This window comes from Mesoplodon densirostris, chromosome 4 (assembly GCF_025265405.1).
Source record: "Mesoplodon densirostris isolate mMesDen1 chromosome 4, mMesDen1 primary haplotype, whole genome shotgun sequence".
NCBI lineage: Eukaryota > Metazoa > Chordata > Mammalia > Artiodactyla > Ziphiidae > Mesoplodon > Mesoplodon densirostris.
This window is the reverse complement of record NC_082664.1, coordinates 113,581,787-113,600,647: the sequence shown is the minus strand read 5'-3', so window position 1 is coordinate 113,600,647 and position 18,861 is coordinate 113,581,787. Positions and strand designations below refer to the sequence as shown.

The 18,861-nt window shown below is 54.5% G+C and overlaps 7 non-coding genes across 7 annotated transcripts; all 7 read left to right on the top strand.

Moving 5' to 3' along the window:
- Window positions 1-1,966: 1,966 nt before the first annotated feature.
- LOC132490172 (small nucleolar RNA SNORD116) lies at window positions 1,967-2,059 on the top strand. Its single transcript, XR_009532532.1, has one exon. It is a non-coding gene; the product is annotated as a small nucleolar RNA SNORD116 (small nucleolar RNA).
- Window positions 2,060-4,742: 2,683 nt separating this feature from the next.
- On the top strand, window positions 4,743-4,835 carry LOC132490171 (small nucleolar RNA SNORD116). Its single transcript, XR_009532531.1, has one exon. It is a non-coding gene; the product is annotated as a small nucleolar RNA SNORD116 (small nucleolar RNA).
- A 2,065-nt stretch (window positions 4,836-6,900) lies between these two features.
- LOC132490170 (small nucleolar RNA SNORD116) lies at window positions 6,901-6,993 on the top strand. Its single transcript, XR_009532529.1, has one exon. It is a non-coding gene; the product is annotated as a small nucleolar RNA SNORD116 (small nucleolar RNA).
- A 2,686-nt stretch (window positions 6,994-9,679) lies between these two features.
- Window positions 9,680-9,772, top strand: LOC132490169 (small nucleolar RNA SNORD116). The gene has a single exon (XR_009532528.1). It is a non-coding gene; the product is annotated as a small nucleolar RNA SNORD116 (small nucleolar RNA).
- A 2,065-nt stretch (window positions 9,773-11,837) lies between these two features.
- Window positions 11,838-11,930, top strand: LOC132490168 (small nucleolar RNA SNORD116). Its single transcript, XR_009532527.1, has one exon. It is a non-coding gene; the product is annotated as a small nucleolar RNA SNORD116 (small nucleolar RNA).
- Window positions 11,931-13,995: 2,065 nt separating this feature from the next.
- LOC132490167 (small nucleolar RNA SNORD116) lies at window positions 13,996-14,088 on the top strand. Its single transcript, XR_009532526.1, has one exon. It is a non-coding gene; the product is annotated as a small nucleolar RNA SNORD116 (small nucleolar RNA).
- Window positions 14,089-16,771: 2,683 nt separating this feature from the next.
- On the top strand, window positions 16,772-16,864 carry LOC132490166 (small nucleolar RNA SNORD116). The gene has a single exon (XR_009532525.1). It is a non-coding gene; the product is annotated as a small nucleolar RNA SNORD116 (small nucleolar RNA).
- The last annotated feature ends 1,997 nt before the right edge of the window (window positions 16,865-18,861 follow it).

Below are 18,861 nucleotides of genomic sequence, written 5' to 3'. Positions count from 1 at the left end.
GGTGCTCCTATCTGGGGGTCCACTGTGTCTGCCCATAAGCTGGGTCATCTACGCACATTAGGTCCCTGCTGAAAGACCGTTGAGGGCATGCGAAGGGGAAGTCTCTCCTGCTGCTCTTGAGAGTCGGAGTGCGTGCCGGTGTAGGCCCAGTAAGCTTGCAGCTTGGAAAGGTGTGCTTTGGCCAGGATCACGTTTGTCCATGCAGCTTCGGGGGCTATTTCTGGAAGCCAAAATGAGGAAGCATCCCTGGTTGGAGTCTGGAGCCTCAGGCCAGGCCTGTGTCCCTCCCTGTCATTTGTTTTGGCGCGCTGAAGTTCTTTAGTGCCCGGTGGGGATGGAGCAGTGGGTGGGTGTGGGCTGCGGTTGGTCTTCAACGGAAGGGAGCTGATGGATTAGGGCTAGGTATTGCCCATGTCGGCTACTCCACTGCAGATCCCGACAGAGTTTTGGCACTAAGTGGGTCATCGTGGAGTGGGGTTAGGACCGAGTGCTGCATTGAAGCCTGCGTGGTGGCTGCTGGCCTGCAGAAGATGGCAAGGCATCATGAGGACATGTCCGGTGTGATGTCGTGGGATGGGCTGTCATGATTGGGTTGCAGGAGCTGGCCACGTCTTCCCAAGAATGCGTCCTGTTCGTGATGTGCTGGCATCAGCTGCCCACGAAGGGGATGGCTTTGGCAGTACATGAGGATGCGGTTACGTACTTAACCTGCGTAGAGTTGTGATCCCGTTGCCGGAGGAATGTCGCCCAAAGGGTGTCTTGCGGGACGCCGAGAAGTTGGACATGTTGAAGCGTCTGTGCCGCTCACCTTGGGGGTATTTGGGTTATGCGAACATGCCCTTTGGCCACTTTGTTTCCTTGTTTGGGAATGTGCAAAGCGAAAGTGTTTCTCCGAGAGGGCATGATGCGGCCAGCCCTTGTGGCACGCAGGAGTTTTGGATAGCTAGTGGTTTATCTGGAGCAGTCCGTTGGTGGAGCAGAGATGCGTTCAGTGTTCCGATGCCAGGTGCACTGCCGTGGACAGCCACTGTGCCCTTTGAAGCTTGCAGGTCCCCTCGCGAAGCAGAGTTCTTCCATTGGAAATCGGTCTGTGGTCCTCGGGGAGAGTGCCTTTGATCTCTGGGAGGTTCTCGGTAGTGTCACTCTGTCAGTGAAGAAGTGCCAGGATGCATGGGGTATGGTCAGTGTCATCAAAGCAGTCGTGTTTGCGGTCTGCCATCCCTGGTATACAGTGACCCCGTGCTTGAATGATGCCTGTGGCTTCCAGTAGGTTCGACTTACCCGGTGGGCAGGAGGAGGGCACGTAGGACAACACTGTCAAGAATTTGAGTGTTTCCTCCGGGTTCACGGCCGCCAAACCTGGTGGCTGGATGCTGGCAACACATGCCTGGGAAGCTAGCCTAGTTTGCGCAGTGGGGTTTGAACGTGGGTCTTGGTTACTGAAGCCCACCACTTTCTGTGGTGGGCATTCCCATGGGTCCTCGCAAAGTGATTTGGCATAGTTGGCATCAATTGGCAGTTGGGCCGAATTTCGTTAGCCCCTTGAGAGGTGCCGGGCTGCATCTTGCCTGTAGCCAGTCGCAGGTCGGCCCGCCCATAGGAGGTTTCCTTGCTCCTAAAAATGATGGGAGTGCCCCCAAGTGCACATTACATATTCTACTAGGTTGCAGGATTTTTGGGTCCATCTATATGTTACACCCACGGTTGGAAAGCAGGTCTCGTCAGGTGTTTGTGCGTTGGTCAGAACTCAGTAAGGTAGGCTTTCACGCACCCTATGATGTGCCATTGGATATGAGGTTTTCCTCAGACGGTCCAAATGGCTGCAAGAGTGGATTGACTGTTGCTCTTTCTGAGTGGCCTGAGGGCTGTGGATTCCCCAGCGTTTTGGAGTATTCCGAGGTCATCTCTCCTCTTCACACCCCCACGGCATGCCCGGTTGTGTTCTGCAGCGTCCCAGCCTGTGCTTGGATCGATGGTGACACCCTTGTATGCATTCCTTGGAAAATCTGAACAAAATGAGTGAGAACACTCTACCGTCTCCTCATCGAATCTGAGGTCCAGCACGTTTCGTCTCTCGGGGGTAGGGGAGAGTGAGGAGTGAGGGCCAGCGTCCCCTTCTGACCTGCATGCAAACACACACCAGGGTTCCAGAATTCGAGGTGCTCCTCTCTGGGGGTCCACTGTGTCTGCCCATAAGCTGGGTCATCTACGCATATTAGGTCCCTGCTGAAAGACCGTTGAGGGCATGCGAGGGGGAAGGCTCTCCTGCTGGTCTTCAGAGTCGGAGTGTGTGCTGGTGTAGGCCCAGTAAGCTTGCAGCTTGGAAAGGTGTGCTTTGGCCAGGATCACGTTTGTGCATGCAGCTTCGGGGGCTATTTCTGGAAGCCAAAATGAGGAAGCATCCCTGGTTGGAGCCTGGAGCCTCAGGCCAGGCAGGTGTCCCTCTCTGTCATTTGTTTTGGCGCGTTGAAGTTCTTTAGTGCCCGGTGGGGATGGAGCAGTGGGTGGGTGTGGGCTGGGGTTGGTCTTCAACGGAAGGGAGCTGATGGATTAGGGCTAGGTATTGCCCATGTCGGCTACTCCACTGCAGCTCCTGACAGAGTTTTGGCACTAAGTGGGTCATCGTGGAGTGGGGTTAGGACCGAGTGCTGCATTGAAGCCTGCGTGGTGGCTGCTGGCCTGCAGAAGATGGCAAGGCATCATGAGGACATGTCCTGTGTGATGTCGTGGGATGGGCTGTCATGATTGGGTTGCAGGAGCTGGCCACGTCTTCCCAAGAATGCGTCCTGTTCGTGATGTGCTGGCATCAGCTGCCCACGAAGGGGATGGCTTTGGCAGTACATGGGGAAGCGGTTACGTACTTAACCTGCGTAGAGTTGTGATCCCGTTGCCGGAGGAATGTCGCCCAAAGGGTGTCTTGCAGGACGCCGAGAAGTTGGACATGTTGAAGCGTCTGTGCCGCTCATCTTGGGGGTATTTGGGTTATGCGAACATGCCCTTTGGCCACTTTGTTTCCTTGTTTGGGAATGTGCAAAGCGAAAGTGTTTCTCCGAGAGGGCATGATGCGGCCAGCCCTTGTGGCACGCAGGAGTTTTGGATAGCTAGTGGTTTATCTGGAGCAGTCCGTTGGCGGAGCAGAGATGCGTTCAGTGTTCCGATGCCAGGTGCACTGCCGTGGACAGCCACTGTGCCCTTTGAAGCTTGCAGGTCCCCTCGCGAAGCAGAGTTCTTCCATTGGAAATCGGTCTGTGGTCCTCGGGGAGAGTGCCTTTGATCTCTGTGAGGTTCTCGGTAGTGTCACTCTGTCAGTGAAGAAGTGCCAGGATGCATGGGGTATGGTCAGTGTCATCAAAGCAGTCGTGTTTGCGGTCTGCCATCCCTGGTATACAGTGACCCCGAGTTTAAATGATGTCTGTGGCTTCCAGTAGGTTCGTCTTACCCGGTGGGCAGGAGGAGGGCACCTAGGACAACACTGTCAAGAATTTGAGTGTTTCCTCCGGGTTCAGGGCCGCCAAACCTGGTGGCTGGATGCTGGCAACACGTGCCTGGGAAGCTAGCCTAGTTTCCGCAGTGGGGTTTGAACGTGGGTGTTGGTTACTGAAGCCCACCACTTCCTGTGGTGGGCATTCCCATGGGTCCTCGCAAAGTGATTAGGCATAGTTGGCAACAATTGGCAGTTGGGCCGAATTTCGTTAGCCCCTTGAGAGGTGCCGGGCTGCATCTTGCCTGTAGCCAGTCGCAGGTCGGCCCGCCCATAGGAGGTTTCCTTGCTCCTAAAAATGATGGGAGTGCCCCCAAGTGCACATTACATATTCTACTAGGTTGCAGGATTTCTGGGTCCATCTATATGTTACACCCACGGTTGGAAAGCAGGTCTCGTCAGGTGTTTGTGCGTTGGTCAGAAGGCTTGGCTGTGGAATAGTTGAAGTCCTTGGCCCATTTGAAACCCCCCTGGGTTTCAAAGTTCACATTCAGTCTGTTGAAGCTTGAAGACGTCTTTCTCCATTCAGTGGGGGGTCCAAATCCAGGACGCTGTGTATAAACTCTGGCTTTTATGGTTCGAGGTCTCAGGAGAGGGCCACAGGGACACACAGAGAGCAAGATGCGGATTCAGAGGCACACAAAGAAGCCCACAAGCACGTCGTCGTGTGCAGTAACAGTCACACACGCGCACATGCGTGAAAACAAAAATATACCCTCTCACGTACTGGCCAATGTACACGCCTTACTTACTGCAGTCGTGCTGTCAGACAAACATTGAGTTCTCTGTAAAGGTAGACGTCCTTGGGAGGCAGGGTCCGAGCTCAAGCCCAGGTAAAAATTCTCATGAATCATGATCTCTGAGTACACCGGTCCAATTCTGAAGCATACCTGATTTATGTCCAGTTCTCAGGTGCAGATGCTGGACAAGGCTGGCCGTCGGCAAAGAGAAGAAGACCTACGCGTTGGCTGATGACTGCAGGTGCTAAGGAAAAGTGGAAAAATGACACGGGGGCATGTTGCTACGCGTGGCTCTGGCTAACTCAGGAAGGTAGGCTTTCACCCACCCTATGATGTGCCATTGGATATGAGGTTTTCCTCAGACGGTCCAAATGGCTGCAAGAGTGGATTGACTGTTGCTCTTTCTGAGTGGCCTGAGGGCTGTGGATTCCCCAGCGTTTTGGAGTACTCCGAGGTCATCTCTCCTCTTCAGACCCCCACGGCATGCCCGGTTGTGTTCTGCAGCGTCCCAGCCTGTGCTTGGATCGATGGTGACACCCTTGTATGCATTCCTTGGAAAATCTGAACAAAATGAGTGAGAACACTCTACCGTCTCCTCATCGAATCTGAGGTCCAGCACGTTTCATCTCTCGGGGGTAGGGGAGAGTGAGGAGTGAGGGCCAGCGTCCCCTTCTGACCTGCATGCAAACACACACCAGGGTTCCAGAATTCGAGGTGCTCCTATCTGGGGGTCCACTGTGTCTGCCCATAAGCTGGGTCATCTACGCACATTAGGTCCCTGCTGAAAGACCGTTGAGGGCATGCGAAGGGGAAGTCTCTCCTGCTGCTCTTGAGAGTCGGAGTGCGTGCCGGTGTAGGCCCAGTAAGCTTGCAGCTTGGAAAGGTGTGCTTTGGCCAGGATCACGTTTGTCCATGCAGCTTCGGGGGCTATTTCTGGAAGCCAAAATGAGGAAGCATCCCTGGTTGGAGTCTGGAGCCTCAGGCCAGGCCTGTGTCCCTCCCTGTCATTTGTTTTGGCGCGCTGAAGTTCTTTAGTGCCCGGTGGGGATGGAGCAGTGGGTGGGTGTGGGCTGCGGTTGGTCTTCAACGGAAGGGAGCTGATGGATTAGGGCTAGGTATTGCCCATGTCGGCTACTCCACTGCAGATCCCGACAGAGTTTTGGCACTAAGTGGGTCATCGTGGAGTGGGGTTAGGACCGAGTGCTGCATTGAAGCCTGCGTGGTGGCTGCTGGCCTGCAGAAGATGGCAAGGCATCATGAGGACATGTCCGGTGTGATGTCGTGGGATGGGCTGTCATGATTGGGTTGCAGGAGCTGGCCACGTCTTCCCAAGAATGCGTCCTGTTCGTGATGTGCTGGCATCAGCTGCCCACGAAGGGGATGGCTTTGGCAGTACATGAGGATGCGGTTACGTACTTAACCTGCGTAGAGTTGTGATCCCGTTGCCGGAGGAATGTCGCCCAAAGGGTGTCTTGCGGGACGCCGAGAAGTTGGACATGTTGAAGCGTCTGTGCCGCTCACCTTGGGGGTATTTGGGTTATGCGAACATGCCCTTTGGCCACTTTGTTTCCTTGTTTGGGAATGTGCAAAGCGAAAGTGTTTCTCCGAGAGGGCATGATGCGGCCAGCCCTTGTGGCACGCAGGAGTTTTGGATAGCTAGTGGTTTATCTGGAGCAGTCCGTTGGTGGAGCAGAGATGCGTTCAGTGTTCCGATGCCAGGTGCACTGCCGTGGACAGCCACTGTGCCCTTTGAAGCTTGCAGGTCCCCTCGCGAAGCAGAGTTCTTCCATTGGAAATCGGTCTGTGGTCCTCGGGGAGAGTGCCTTTGATCTCTGGGAGGTTCTCGGTAGTGTCACTCTGTCAGTGAAGAAGTGCCAGGATGCATGGGGTATGGTCAGTGTCATCAAAGCAGTCGTGTTTGCGGTCTGCCATCCCTGGTATAGAGTGACCCCGTGCTTGAATGATGCCTGTGGCTTCCAGTAGGTTCGACTTACCCAGTGGGCAGGAGGAGGGCACGTAGGACAACACTGTCAAGAATTTGAGTGTTTCCTCCGGGTTCATGGCCGCCAAACCTGGTGGCTGGATGCTGGCAACACATGCCTGGGAAGCTAGCCTAGTTTGCGCAGTGGGGTTTGAACGTGGTTCTTGGTTACTGAAGCCCACCACTTTCTGTGGTGGGCATTCCCATGGGTCCTCGCAAAGTGATTTGGCATAGTTGGCATCAATTGGCAGTTGGGCCGAATTTCGTTAGCCCCTTGAGAGGTGCCGGGCTGCATCTTGCCTGTAGCCAGTCGCAGGTCGGCCCGCCCATAGGAGGTTTCCTTGCTCCTAAAAATGATGGGAGTGCCCCCAAGTGCACATTACATATTCTACTAGGTTGCAGGATTTCTGGGTCCATCTATATGTTACACCCACGGTTGGAAAGCAGGTCTCGTCAGGTGTTTGTGCGTTGGTCAGAAATCAGTAAGGTAGGCTTTCACGCACCCTATGATGTGCCATTGGATATGAGGTTTTCCTCAGACGGTCCAAATGGCTGCAAGAGTGGATTGACTGTTGCTCTTTCTGAGTGGCCTGAGGGCTGTGGATTCCCCAGCGTTTTGGAGTATTCCGAGGTCATCTCTCCTCTTCACACCCCCACGGCATGCCCGGTTGTGTTCTGCAGCGTCCCAGCCTGTGCTTGGATCGATGGTGACACCCTTGTATGCATTCCTTGGAAAATCTGAACAAAATGAGTGAGAACACTCTACCGTCTCCTCATCGAATCTGAGGTCCAGCACGTTTCGTCTCTCGGGGGTAGGGGAGAGTGAGGAGTGAGGGCCAGCGTCCCCTTCTGACCTGCATGCAAACACACACCAGGGTTCCAGAATTCGAGGTGCTCCTATCTGGGGGTCCAATGTGTCTGCCCATAAGCTGGGTCATCTACGCATATTAGGTCCCTGCTGAAAGACCGTTGAGGGCATGCGAGGGGGAAGGCTCTCCTGCTGGTCTTCAGAGTCGGAGTGCGTGCTGGTGTAGTCCCAGTAAGCTTGCAGCTTGGAAAGGTGTGCTTTGGCCAGGATCACGTTTGTCCATGCAGCTTCGGGGGCTATTTCTGGAAGCCAAAATGAGGAAGCATCCCTGGTTGGAGTCTGGAGCCTCAGGCCAGGCCTGTGTCCCTCCCTGTCATTTGTTTTGGCGCGCTGAAGTTCTTTAGTGCCCGGTGGGGATGGAGCAGTGGGTGGGTGTGGGCTGCGGTTGGTCTTCAACGGAAGGGAGCTGATGGATTAGGGCTAGGTATTGCCCATGTCGGCTACTCCACTGCAGATCCCGACAGAGTTTTGGCACTAAGTGGGTCATCGTGGAGTGGGGTTAGGACCGAATGCTGCATTGAAGCCTGCGTGGTGGCTGCTGGCCTGCAGAAGATGGCAAGGCATCATGAGGACATGTCCTGTGTGATGTCGTGGGATGGGCTGTCATGATTGGGTTGCAGGAGCTGGCCACGTCTTCCCAAGAATGCGTCCTGTTCGTGATGTGCTGGCATCAGCTGCCCACGAAGGGGATGGCTTTGGCAGTACATGAGGATGCGGTTACGTACTTAACCTGCGTAAAGCTGTGGTCCCGTTGCCGGAGGAATATCGCCCAAAGGGTGTCTTGAGGGACGCCGAGAAGTTAGACATGTTGAAGCGTCTGTGCCGCTCACCTTGGGGGTATTTGGCTTATGCGAACATGCCCTTTGGCCACTTTGTTTCCTTGTTTGGGAATGTGCAAAACGAAAGTGTTTCTCCGAGAGGGCATGATGTGGCCAGCCATTGTGGCACGCAGGAGTTTTGGATAGCTAGTGGTTTATCGGGAGCAGTCCGTTGGTGGAGCAGAGATGCGTTCAGTGTTCTGATGCCAGGTGCGCTGCCGTGGACAGCCACTGTGCCCTTTGAAGCTTGCAGGTCCCCTCGCGAAGCAGAGTTCTTCCATTGGAAATCGGTCTGTGGTCCTCGGGGAGAGTGCCTTTGATCTCTGTGAGGTTCTCGGTAGTGTCACTCTGTCAGTGAAGAAATGCCAGGATGCATGGCGTATGGTCAGTGTCATCAAAGCAGTCGTGTTTGCAGTCTGCCATCCCTTGTATACAGTGACCCCGTGTTTGAATGACGTCTGTGGCTTCCAGTAGGTTCGACTTACCCGGTGGGCAGGAGGAGGGCACGTAGGATAACACTGTCAAGAATTTGAGTGTTTCCTCCGGGTTCAGGGCTGCCAAACCTGGTGGCTGGATGCTGGCAACACGTGCCTGGGAAGCTAGCCTAGTTTGCGCAGTGGGGTTTGAACGTGGTTCTTGGTTACTGAAGCCCACCACTTCCTGTGGTGGGCATTCCCATGGGTCCTCGCAAAGTGATTTGGCATAGTTGGCAACAATTGGCAGTTGGGCCGAATTTCGTTAGCCCCTTGAGAGGTGCCGGGCTGCATCTTGCCTGTAGCCAGTCGCAGGTTGGCCCGCCCATAGGAGGTTTCCTTGCTCCTAAAAGTGATGGGAGTGCTCCCCAAGTACACATTACATATTCTACAAGGTTGCAGGATTTCTGGGTCCTTCTATATGTTACACCCACGGTTGGAAAGCAGGTCTCGTCAGGTGTTTGTGCGTTGGTGAGAAGGCTTGGCTGTGGAAGAGTTGAAGTCCTTGGCCCATTTTAAAACCCCCTGGGTTTCAAAGTTCTCATTCAGTCTTTTGAAGCTTGAAGAGGTCTTTCTCCAATCAGTGGGGGGGGTCCAAATCCAGGACGCTGTGTATAAACTCTGGCTTTTATGGTTCGAGGTCTCAGGAGAGGGCCACAGGGACACACAGAGAGCAAGATGCGGATTCAGAGGCACACAAAGAAGCCCACAAGCACGTCGTCGTGTGCAGTAACAGTCACACACGCGCACATGCGTGAAAACAAAAATATACCCTCTCACGTACTGGCCAATGTACACGCCTTACTTACTGCAGTCGTGCTGTCAGACAAACATTGAGTTCTCTGTAAAGGTAGACGTCCTTGGGAGGCAGGGTCCGAGCTCAAGCCCAGGTAAAAATTCTCATGAATCATGATCTCTGAGTACACCGGTCCAATTCTGAAGCATACCTGATTTATGTCCAGTTCTCAGGTGCAGATGCTGGACAAGGCTGGCCGTCGGCAAAGAGAAGAAGACCTACGCGTTGGCTGATGACTGCAGGTGCTAAGGAAAAGTGGAAAAATGACACGGGGGCATGTTGCTACGCGTGGCTCTGGCTAACTCAGGAAGGTAGGCTTTCACCCACCCTATGATGTGCCATTGGATATGAGGTTTTCCTCAGACGGTCCAAATGGCTGCAAGAGTGGATTGACTGTTGCTCTTTCTGAGTGGCCTGAGGGCTGTGGATTCCCCAGCGTTTTGGAGTACTCCGAGGTCATCTCTCCTCTTCAGACCCCCACGGCATGCCCGGTTGTGTTCTGCAGCGTCCCAGCCTGTGCTTGGATCGATGGTGACACCCTTGTATGCATTCCTTGGAAAATCTGAACAAAATGAGTGAGAACACTCTACCGTCTCCTCATCGAATCTGAGGTCCAGCACGTTTCATCTCTCGGGGGTAGGGGAGAGTGAGGAGTGAGGGCCAGCGTCCCCTTCTGACCTGCATGCAAACACACACCAGGGTTCCAGAATTCGAGGTGCTCCTATCTGGGGGTCCACTGTGTCTGCCCATAAGCTGGGTCATCTACGCACATTAGGTCCCTGCTGAAAGACCGTTGAGGGCATGCGAAGGGGAAGTCTCTCCTGCTGCTCTTGAGAGTCGGAGTGCGTGCCGGTGTAGGCCCAGTAAGCTTGCAGCTTGGAAAGGTGTGCTTTGGCCAGGATCACGTTTGTCCATGCAGCTTCGGGGGCTATTTCTGGAAGCCAAAATGAGGAAGCATCCCTGGTTGGAGTCTGGAGCCTCAGGCCAGGCCTGTGTCCCTCCCTGTCATTTGTTTTGGCGCGCTGAAGTTCTTTAGTGCCCGGTGGGGATGGAGCAGTGGGTGGGTGTGGGCTGCGGTTGGTCTTCAACGGAAGGGAGCTGATGGATTAGGGCTAGGTATTGCCCATGTCGGCTACTCCACTGCAGATCCCGACAGAGTTTTGGCACTAAGTGGGTCATCGTGGAGTGGGGTTAGGACCGAGTGCTGCATTGAAGCCTGCGTGGTGGCTGCTGGCCTGCAGAAGATGGCAAGGCATCATGAGGACATGTCCGGTGTGATGTCGTGGGATGGGCTGTCATGATTGGGTTGCAGGAGCTGGCCACGTCTTCCCAAGAATGCGTCCTGTTCGTGATGTGCTGGCATCAGCTGCCCACGAAGGGGATGGCTTTGGCAGTACATGAGGATGCGGTTACGTACTTAACCTGCGTAGAGTTGTGATCCCGTTGCCGGAGGAATGTCGCCCAAAGGGTGTCTTGCGGGACGCCGAGAAGTTGGACATGTTGAAGCGTCTGTGCCGCTCACCTTGGGGGTATTTGGGTTATGCGAACATGCCCTTTGGCCACTTTGTTTCCTTGTTTGGGAATGTGCAAAGCGAAAGTGTTTCTCCGAGAGGGCATGATGCGGCCAGCCCTTGTGGCACGCAGGAGTTTTGGATAGCTAGTGGTTTATCTGGAGCAGTCCGTTGGTGGAGCAGAGATGCGTTCAGTGTTCCGATGCCAGGTGCACTGCCGTGGACAGCCACTGTGCCCTTTGAAGCTTGCAGGTCCCCTCGCGAAGCAGAGTTCTTCCATTGGAAATCGGTCTGTGGTCCTCGGGGAGAGTGCCTTTGATCTCTGGGAGGTTCTCGGTAGTGTCACTCTGTCAGTGAAGAAGTGCCAGGATGCATGGGGTATGGTCAGTGTCATCAAAGCAGTCGTGTTTGCGGTCTGCCATCCCTGGTATACAGTGACCCCGTGCTTGAATGATGCCTGTGGCTTCCAGTAGGTTCGACTTACCCGGTGGGCAGGAGGAGGGCACGTAGGACAACACTGTCAAGAATTTGAGTGTTTCCTCCGGGTTCATGGCCGCCAAACCTGGTGGCTGGATGCTGGCAACACATGCCTGGGAAGCTAGCCTAGTTTGCGCAGTGGGGTTTGAACGTGGGTCTTGGTTACTGAAGCCCACCACTTTCTGTGGTGGGCATTCCCATGGGTCCTCGCAAAGTGATTTGGCATAGTTGGCATCAATTGGCAGTTGGGCCGAATTTCGTTAGCCCCTTGAGAGGTGCCGGGCTGCATCTTGCCTGTAGCCAGTCGCAGGTCGGCCCGCCCATAGGAGGTTTCCTTGCTCCTAAAAATGATGGGAGTGCCCCCAAGTGCACATTACATATTCTACTAGGTTGCAGGATTTCTGGGTCCATCTATATGTTACACCCACGGTTGGAAAGCAGGTCTCGTCAGGTGTTTGTGCGTTGGTCAGAACTCAGTAAGGTAGGCTTTCACGCACCCTATGATGTGCCATTGGATATGAGGTTTTCCTCAGACGGTCCAAATGGCTGCAAGAGTGGATTGACTGTTGCTCTTTCTGAGTGGCCTGAGGGCTGTGGATTCCCCAGCGTTTTGGAGTATTCCGAGGTCATCTCTCCTCTTCACACCCCCACGGCATGCCCGGTTGTGTTCTGCAGCGTCCCAGCCTGTGCTTGGATCGATGGTGACACCCTTGTATGCATTCCTTGGAAAATCTGAACAAAATGAGTGAGAACACTCTACCGTCTCCTCATCGAATCTGAGGTCCAGCACGTTTCGTCTCTCGGGGGTAGGGGAGAGTGAGGAGTGAGGGCCAGCGTCCCCTTCTGACCTGCATGCAAACACACACCAGGGTTCCAGAATTCGAGGTGCTCCTATCTGGGGGTCCAATGTGTCTGCCCATAAGCTGGGTCATCTACGCATATTAGGTCCCTGCTGAAAGTCCGTTGAGGGCATGCGAGGGGGAAGGCTCTCCTGCTGGTCTTCAGAGTCGGAGTGCGTGCTGGTGTAGTCCCAGTAAGCTTGCAGCTTGGAAAGGTGTGCTTTGGCCAGGATCACGTTTGTCCATGCAGCTTCGGGGGCTATTTCTGGAAGCCAAAATGAGGAAGCATCCCTGGTTGGAGTCTGGATCCTCAGGCCAGGCCTGTGTCCCTCCCTGTCATTTGTTTTGGCGCGCTGAAGTTCTTTAGTGCCCGGTGGGGATGGAGCAGTGGGTGGGTGTGGGCTGCGGTTGGTCTTCAACGGAAGGGAGCTGATGGATTAGGGCTAGGTATTGCCCATGTCGGCTACTCCACTGCAGATCCCGACAGAGTTTTGGCACTAAGTGGGTCATCGTGGAGTGGGGTTAGGACCGAATGCTGCATTGAAGCCTGCGTGGTGGCTGCTGGCCTGCAGAAGATGGCAAGGCATCATGAGGACATGTCCTGTGTGATGTCGTGGGATGGGCTGTCATGATTGGGTTGCAGGAGCTGGCCACGTCTTCCCAAGAATGCGTCCTGTTCGTGATGTGCTGGCATCAGCTGCCCACGAAGGGGATGGCTTTGGCAGTACATGAGGATGCGGTTACGTACTTAACCTGCGTAGAGCTGTGGTCCCGTTGCCGGAGGAATGTCGCCCAAAGGGTGTCTTGAGGGACGCCGAGAAGTTAGACATGTTGAAGCGTCTGTGCCGCTCACCTTGGGGGTATTTGGGTTATGCGAACATGCCCTTTGGCCACTTTGTTTCCTTGTTTGGGAATGTGCAAAGCGAAAGTGTTTCTCCGAGAGGGCATGATGCGGCCAGCCCTTGTGGCACGCAGGAGTTTTGGATAGCTAGTGGTTTATCTGGAGCAGTCCGTTGGTGGAGCAGAGATGCGTTCAGTGTTCCGATGCCAGGTGCACTGCCGTGGACAGCCACTGTGCCCTTTGAAGCTTGCAGGTCCCCTCGCGAAGCAGAGTTCTTCCATTGGAAATCGGTCTGTGGTCCTCGGGGAGAGTGCCTTTGATCTCTGGGAGGTTCTCGGTAGTGTCACTCTGTCAGTGAAGAAGTGCCAGGATGCATGGGGTATGGTCAGTGTCATCAAAGCAGTCGTGTTTGCGGTCTGCCATCCCTGGTATACAGTGACCCCGTGCTTGAATGATGCCTGTGGCTTCCAGTAGGTTCGACTTACCCGGTGGGCAGGAGGAGGGCACGTAGGACAACACTGTCAAGAATTTGAGTGTTTCCTCCGGGTTCACGGCCGCCAAACCTGTTGGCTGGATGCTGGCAACACATGCGTGGGAAGCTAGCCTAGTTTGCGCAGTGGGATTTGAACGTGGGTCTTGGTTACTGAAGCCCACCACTTTCTGTGGTGGGCATTCCCATGGGTCCTCGCAAAGTGATTTGGCATAGTTGGCATCAATTGGCAGTTGGGCCGAATTTCGTTAGCCCCTTGAGAGGTGCCGGGCTGCATCTTGCCTGTAGCCAGTCGCAGGTCGGCCCGCCCATAGGAGGTTTCCTTGCTCCTAAAAATGATGGGAGTGCCCCCAAGTGCACATTACATATTCTACTAGGTTGCAGGATTTTTGGGTCCATCTATATGTTACACCCACGGTTGGAAAGCAGGTCTCGTCAGGTGTTTGTGCGTTGGTCAGAACTCAGTAAGGTAGGCTTTCACGCACCCTATGATGTGCCATTGGATATGAGGTTTTCCTCAGACGGTCCAAATGGCTGCAAGAGTGGATTGACTGTTGCTCTTTCTGAGTGGCCTGAGGGCTGTGGATTCCCCAGCGTTTTGGAGTATTCCGAGGTCATCTCTCCTCTTCACACCCCCACGGCATGCCCGGTTGTGTTCTGCAGCGTCCCAGCCTGTGCTTGGATCGATGGTGACACCCTTGTATGCATTCCTTGGAAAATCTGAACAAAATGAGTGAGAACACTCTACCGTCTCCTCATCGAATCTGAGGTCCAGCACGTTTCGTCTCTCGGGGGTAGGGGAGAGTGAGGAGTGAGGGCCAGCGTCCCCTTCTGACCTGCATGCAAACACACACCAGGGTTCCAGAATTCGAGGTGCTCCTCTCTGGGGGTCCACTGTGTCTGCCCATAAGCTGGGTCATCTACGCATATTAGGTCCCTGCTGAAAGACCGTTGAGGGCATGCGAGGGGGAAGGCTCTCCTGCTGGTCTTCAGAGTCGGAGTGTGTGCTGGTGTAGGCCCAGTAACCTTGCAGCTTGGAAAGGTGTGCTTTGGCCAGGATCACGTTTGTGCATGCAGCTTCGGGGGCTATTTCTGGAAGCCAAAATGAGGAAGCATCCCTGGTTGGAGCCTGGAGCCTCAGGCCAGGCAGGTGTCCCTCTCTGTCATTTGTTTTGGCGCGTTGAAGTTCTTTAGTGCCCGGTGGGGATGGAGCAGTGGGTGGGTGTGGGCTGGGGTTGGTCTTCAACGGAAGGGAGCTGATGGATTAGGGCTAGGTATTGCCCATGTCGGCTACTCCACTGCAGCTCCTGACAGAGTTTTGGCACTAAGTGGGTCATCGTGGAGTGGGGTTAGGACCGAGTGCTGCATTGAAGACTGCGTGGTGGCTGCTGGCCTGCAGAAGATGGCAAGGCATCATGAGGACATGTCCTGTGTGATGTCGTGGGATGGGCTGTCATGATTGGGTTGCAGGAGCTGGCCACGTCTTCCCAAGAATGCGTCCTGTTCGTGATGTGCTGGCATCAGCTGCCCACGAAGGGGATGGCTTTGGCAGTACATGGGGAAGCGGTTACGTACTTAACCTGCGTAGAGTTGTGATCCCGTTGCCGGAGGAATGTCGCCCAAAGGGTGTCTTGCAGGACGCCGAGAAGTTGGACATGTTGAAGCGTCTGTGCCGCTCATCTTGGGGGTATTTGGGTTATGCGAACATGCCCTTTGGCCACTTTGTTTCCTTGTTTGGGAATGTGCAAAGCGAAAGTGTTTCTCCGAGAGGGCATGATGCGGCCAGCCCTTGTGGCACGCAGGAGTTTTGGATAGCTAGTGGTTTATCTGGAGCAGTCCGTTGGCGGAGCAGAGATGCGTTCAGTGTTCCGATGCCAGGTGCACTGCCGTGGACAGCCACTGTGCCCTTTGAAGCTTGCAGGTCCCCTCGCGAAGCAGAGTTCTTCCATTGGAAATCGGTCTGTGGTCCTCGGGGAGAGTGCCTTTGATCTCTGTGAGGTTCTCGGTAGTGTCACTCTGTCAGTGAAGAAGTGCCAGGATGCATGGGGTATGGTCAGTGTCATCAAAGCAGTCGTGTTTGCGCTCTGCCATCCCTGGTATACAGTGACCCCGAGTTTAAATGATGTCTGTGGCTTCCAGTAGGTTCGTCTTACCCGGTGGGCAGGAGGAGGGCACCTAGGACAACACTGTCAAGAATTTGAGTGTTTCCTCCGGGTTCAGGGCCGCCAAACCTGGTGGCTGGATGCTGGCAACACGTGCCTGGGAAGCTAGCCTAGTTTCCGCAGTGGGGTTTGAACGTGGGTGTTGGTTACTGAAGCCCACCACTTCCTGTGGTGGGCATTCCCATGGGTCCTCGCAAAGTGATTAGGCATAGTTGGCAACAATTGGCAGTTGGGCCGAATTTCGTTAGCCCCTTGAGAGGTGCCGGGCTGCATCTTGCCTGTAGCCAGTCGCAGGTCGGCCCGCCCATAGGAGGTTTCCTTGCTCCTAAAAATGATGGGAGTGCCCCCAAGTGCACATTACATATTCTACTAGGTTGCAGGATTTCTGGGTCCATCTATATGTTACACCCACGGTTGGAAAGCAGGTCTCGTCAGGTGTTTGTGCGTTGGTCAGAAGGCTTGGCTGTGGAATAGTTGAAGTCCTTGGCCCATTTGAAACCCCCCTGGGTTTCAAAGTTCACATTCAGTCTGTTGAAGCTTGAAGACGTCTTTCTCCATTCAGTGGGGGGTCCAAATCCAGGACGCTGTGTATAAACTCTGGCTTTTATGGTTCGAGGTCTCAGGAGAGGGCCACAGGGACACACAGAGAGCAAGATGCGGATTCAGAGGCACACAAAGAAGCCCACAAGCACGTCGTCGTGTGCAGTAACAGTCACACACGCGCACATGCGTGAAAACAAAAATATACCCTCTCACGTACTGGCCAATGTACACGCCTTACTTACTGCAGTCGTGCTGTCAGACAAACATTGAGTTCTCTGTAAAGGTAGACGTCCTTGGGAGGCAGGGTCCGAGCTCAAGCCCAGGTAAAAATTCTCATGAATCATGATCTCTGAGTACACCGGTCCAATTCTGAAGCATACCTGATTTATGTCCAGTTCTCAGGTGCAGATGCTGGACAAGGCTGGCCGTCGGCAAAGAGAAGAAGACCTACGCATTGGCTGATGACTGCAGGTGCTAAGGAAAAGTGGAAAAATGACACGGGGGCATGTTGCTACGCGTGGCTCTGGCTAACTCAGGAAGGTAGGCTTTCACCCACCCTATGATGTGCCATTGGATATGAGGTTTTCCTCAGACGGTCCAAATGGCTGCAAGAGTGGATTGACTGTTGCTCTTTCTGAGTGGCCTGAGGGCTGTGGATTCCCCAGCGTTTTGGAGTACTCCGAGGTCATCTCTCCTCTTCAGACCCCCACGGCATGCCCGGTTGTGTTCTGCAGCGTCCCAGCCTGTGCTTGGATCGATGGTGACACCCTTGTATGCATTCCTTGGAAAATCTGAACAAAATGAGTGAGAACACTCTACCGTCTCCTCATCGAATCTGAGGTCCAGCACGTTTCATCTCTCGGGGGTAGGGGAGAGTGAGGAGTGAGGGCCAGCGTCCCCTTCTGACCTGCATGCAAACACACACCAGGGTTCCAGAATTCGAGGTGCTCCTATCTGGGGGTCCACTGTGTCTGCCCATAAGCTGGGTCATCTACGCACATTAGGTCCCTGCTGAAAGACCGTTGAGGGCATGCGAAGGGGAAGTCTCTCCTGCTGCTCTTGAGAGTCGGAGTGCGTGCCGGTGTAGGCCCAGTAAGCTTGCAGCTTGGAAAGGTGTGCTTTGGCCAGGATCACGTTTGTCCATGCAGCTTCGGGGGCTATTTCTGGAAGCCAAAATGAGGAAGCATCCCTGGTTGGAGTCTGGAGCCTCAGGCCAGGCCTGTGTCCCTCCCTGTCATTTGTTTTGGCGCGCTGAAGTTCTTTAGTGCCCGGTGGGGATGGAGCAGTGGGTGGGTGTGGGCTGCGGTTGGTCTTCAACGGAAGGGAGCTGATGGATTAGGGCTAGGTATTGCCCATGTCGGCTACTCCACTGCAGATCCCGACAGAGTTTTGGCACTAAGTGGGTCATCGTGGAGTGGGGTTAGGACCGAGTGCTGCATTGAAGCCTGCGTGGTGGCTGCTGGCCTGCAGAAGATGGCAAGGCATCATGAGGACATGTCCGGTGTGATGTCGTGGGATGGGCTGTCATGATTGGGTTGCAGGAGCTGGCCACGTCTTCCCAAGAATGCGTCCTGTTCGTGATGTGCTGGCATCAGCTGCCCACGAAGGGGATGGCTTTGGCAGTACATGAGGATGCGGTTACGTACTTAACCTGCGTAGAGTTGTGATCCCGTTGCCGGAGGAATGTCGCCCAAAGGGTGTCTTGCGGGACGCCGAGAAGTTGGACATGTTGAAGCGTCTGTGCCGCTCACCTTGGGGGTATTTGGGTTATGCGAACATGCCCTTTGGCCACTTTGTTTCCTTGTTTGGGAATGTGCAAAGCGAAAGTGTTTCTCCGAGAGGGCATGATGCGGCCAGCCCTTGTGGCACGCAGGAGTTTTGGATAGCTAGTGGTTTATCTGGAGCAGTCCGTTGGTGGAGCAGAGATGCGTTCAGTGTTCCGATGCCAGGTGCACTGCCGTGGACAGCCACTGTGCCCTTTGAAGCTTGCAGGTCCCCTCGCGAAGCAGAGTTCTTCCATTGGAAATCGGTCTGTGGTCCTCGGGGAGAGTGCCTTTGATCTCTGGGAGGTTCTCGGTAGTGTCACTCTGTCAGTGAAGAAGTGCCAGGATGCATGGGGTATGGTCAGTGTCATCAAAGCAGTCGTGTTTGCGGTCTGCCATCCCTGGTATAGAGTGACCCCGTGCTTGAATGATGCCTGTGGCTTCCAGTAGGTTCGACTTACCCAGTGGGCAGGAGGAGGGCACGTAGGACAACACTGTCAAGAATTTGAGTGTTTCCTCCGGGTTCATGGCCGCCAAACCTGGTGGCTGGATGCTGGCAACACATGCCTGGGAAGCTAGCCTAGTTTGCGCAGTGGGGTTTGAACGTGGTTCTTGGTTACTGAAGCCCACCACTTTCTGTGGTGGGCATTCCCATGGGTCCTCGCAAAGTGATTTGGCATAGTTGGCATCAATTGGCAGTTGGGCCGAATTTCGTTAGCCCCTTGAGAGGTGCCGGGCTGCATCTTGCCTGTAGCCAGTCGCAGGTCGGCCCGCCCATAGGAGGTTTCCTTGCTCCTAAAAATGATGGGAGTGCCCCCAAGTGCACATTACATATTCTACTAGGTTGCAGGATTTCTGGGTCCATCTATATGTTACACCCACGGTTGGAAAGCAGGTCTCGTCAGGTGTTTGTGCGTTGGTCAGAAATCAGTAAGGTAGGCTTTCACGCACCCTATGATGTGCCATTGGATATGAGGTTTTCCTCAGACGGTCCAAATGGCTGCAAGAGTGGATTGACTGTTGCTCTTTCTGAGTGGCCTGAGGGCTGTGGATTCCCCAGCGTTTTGGAGTATTCCGA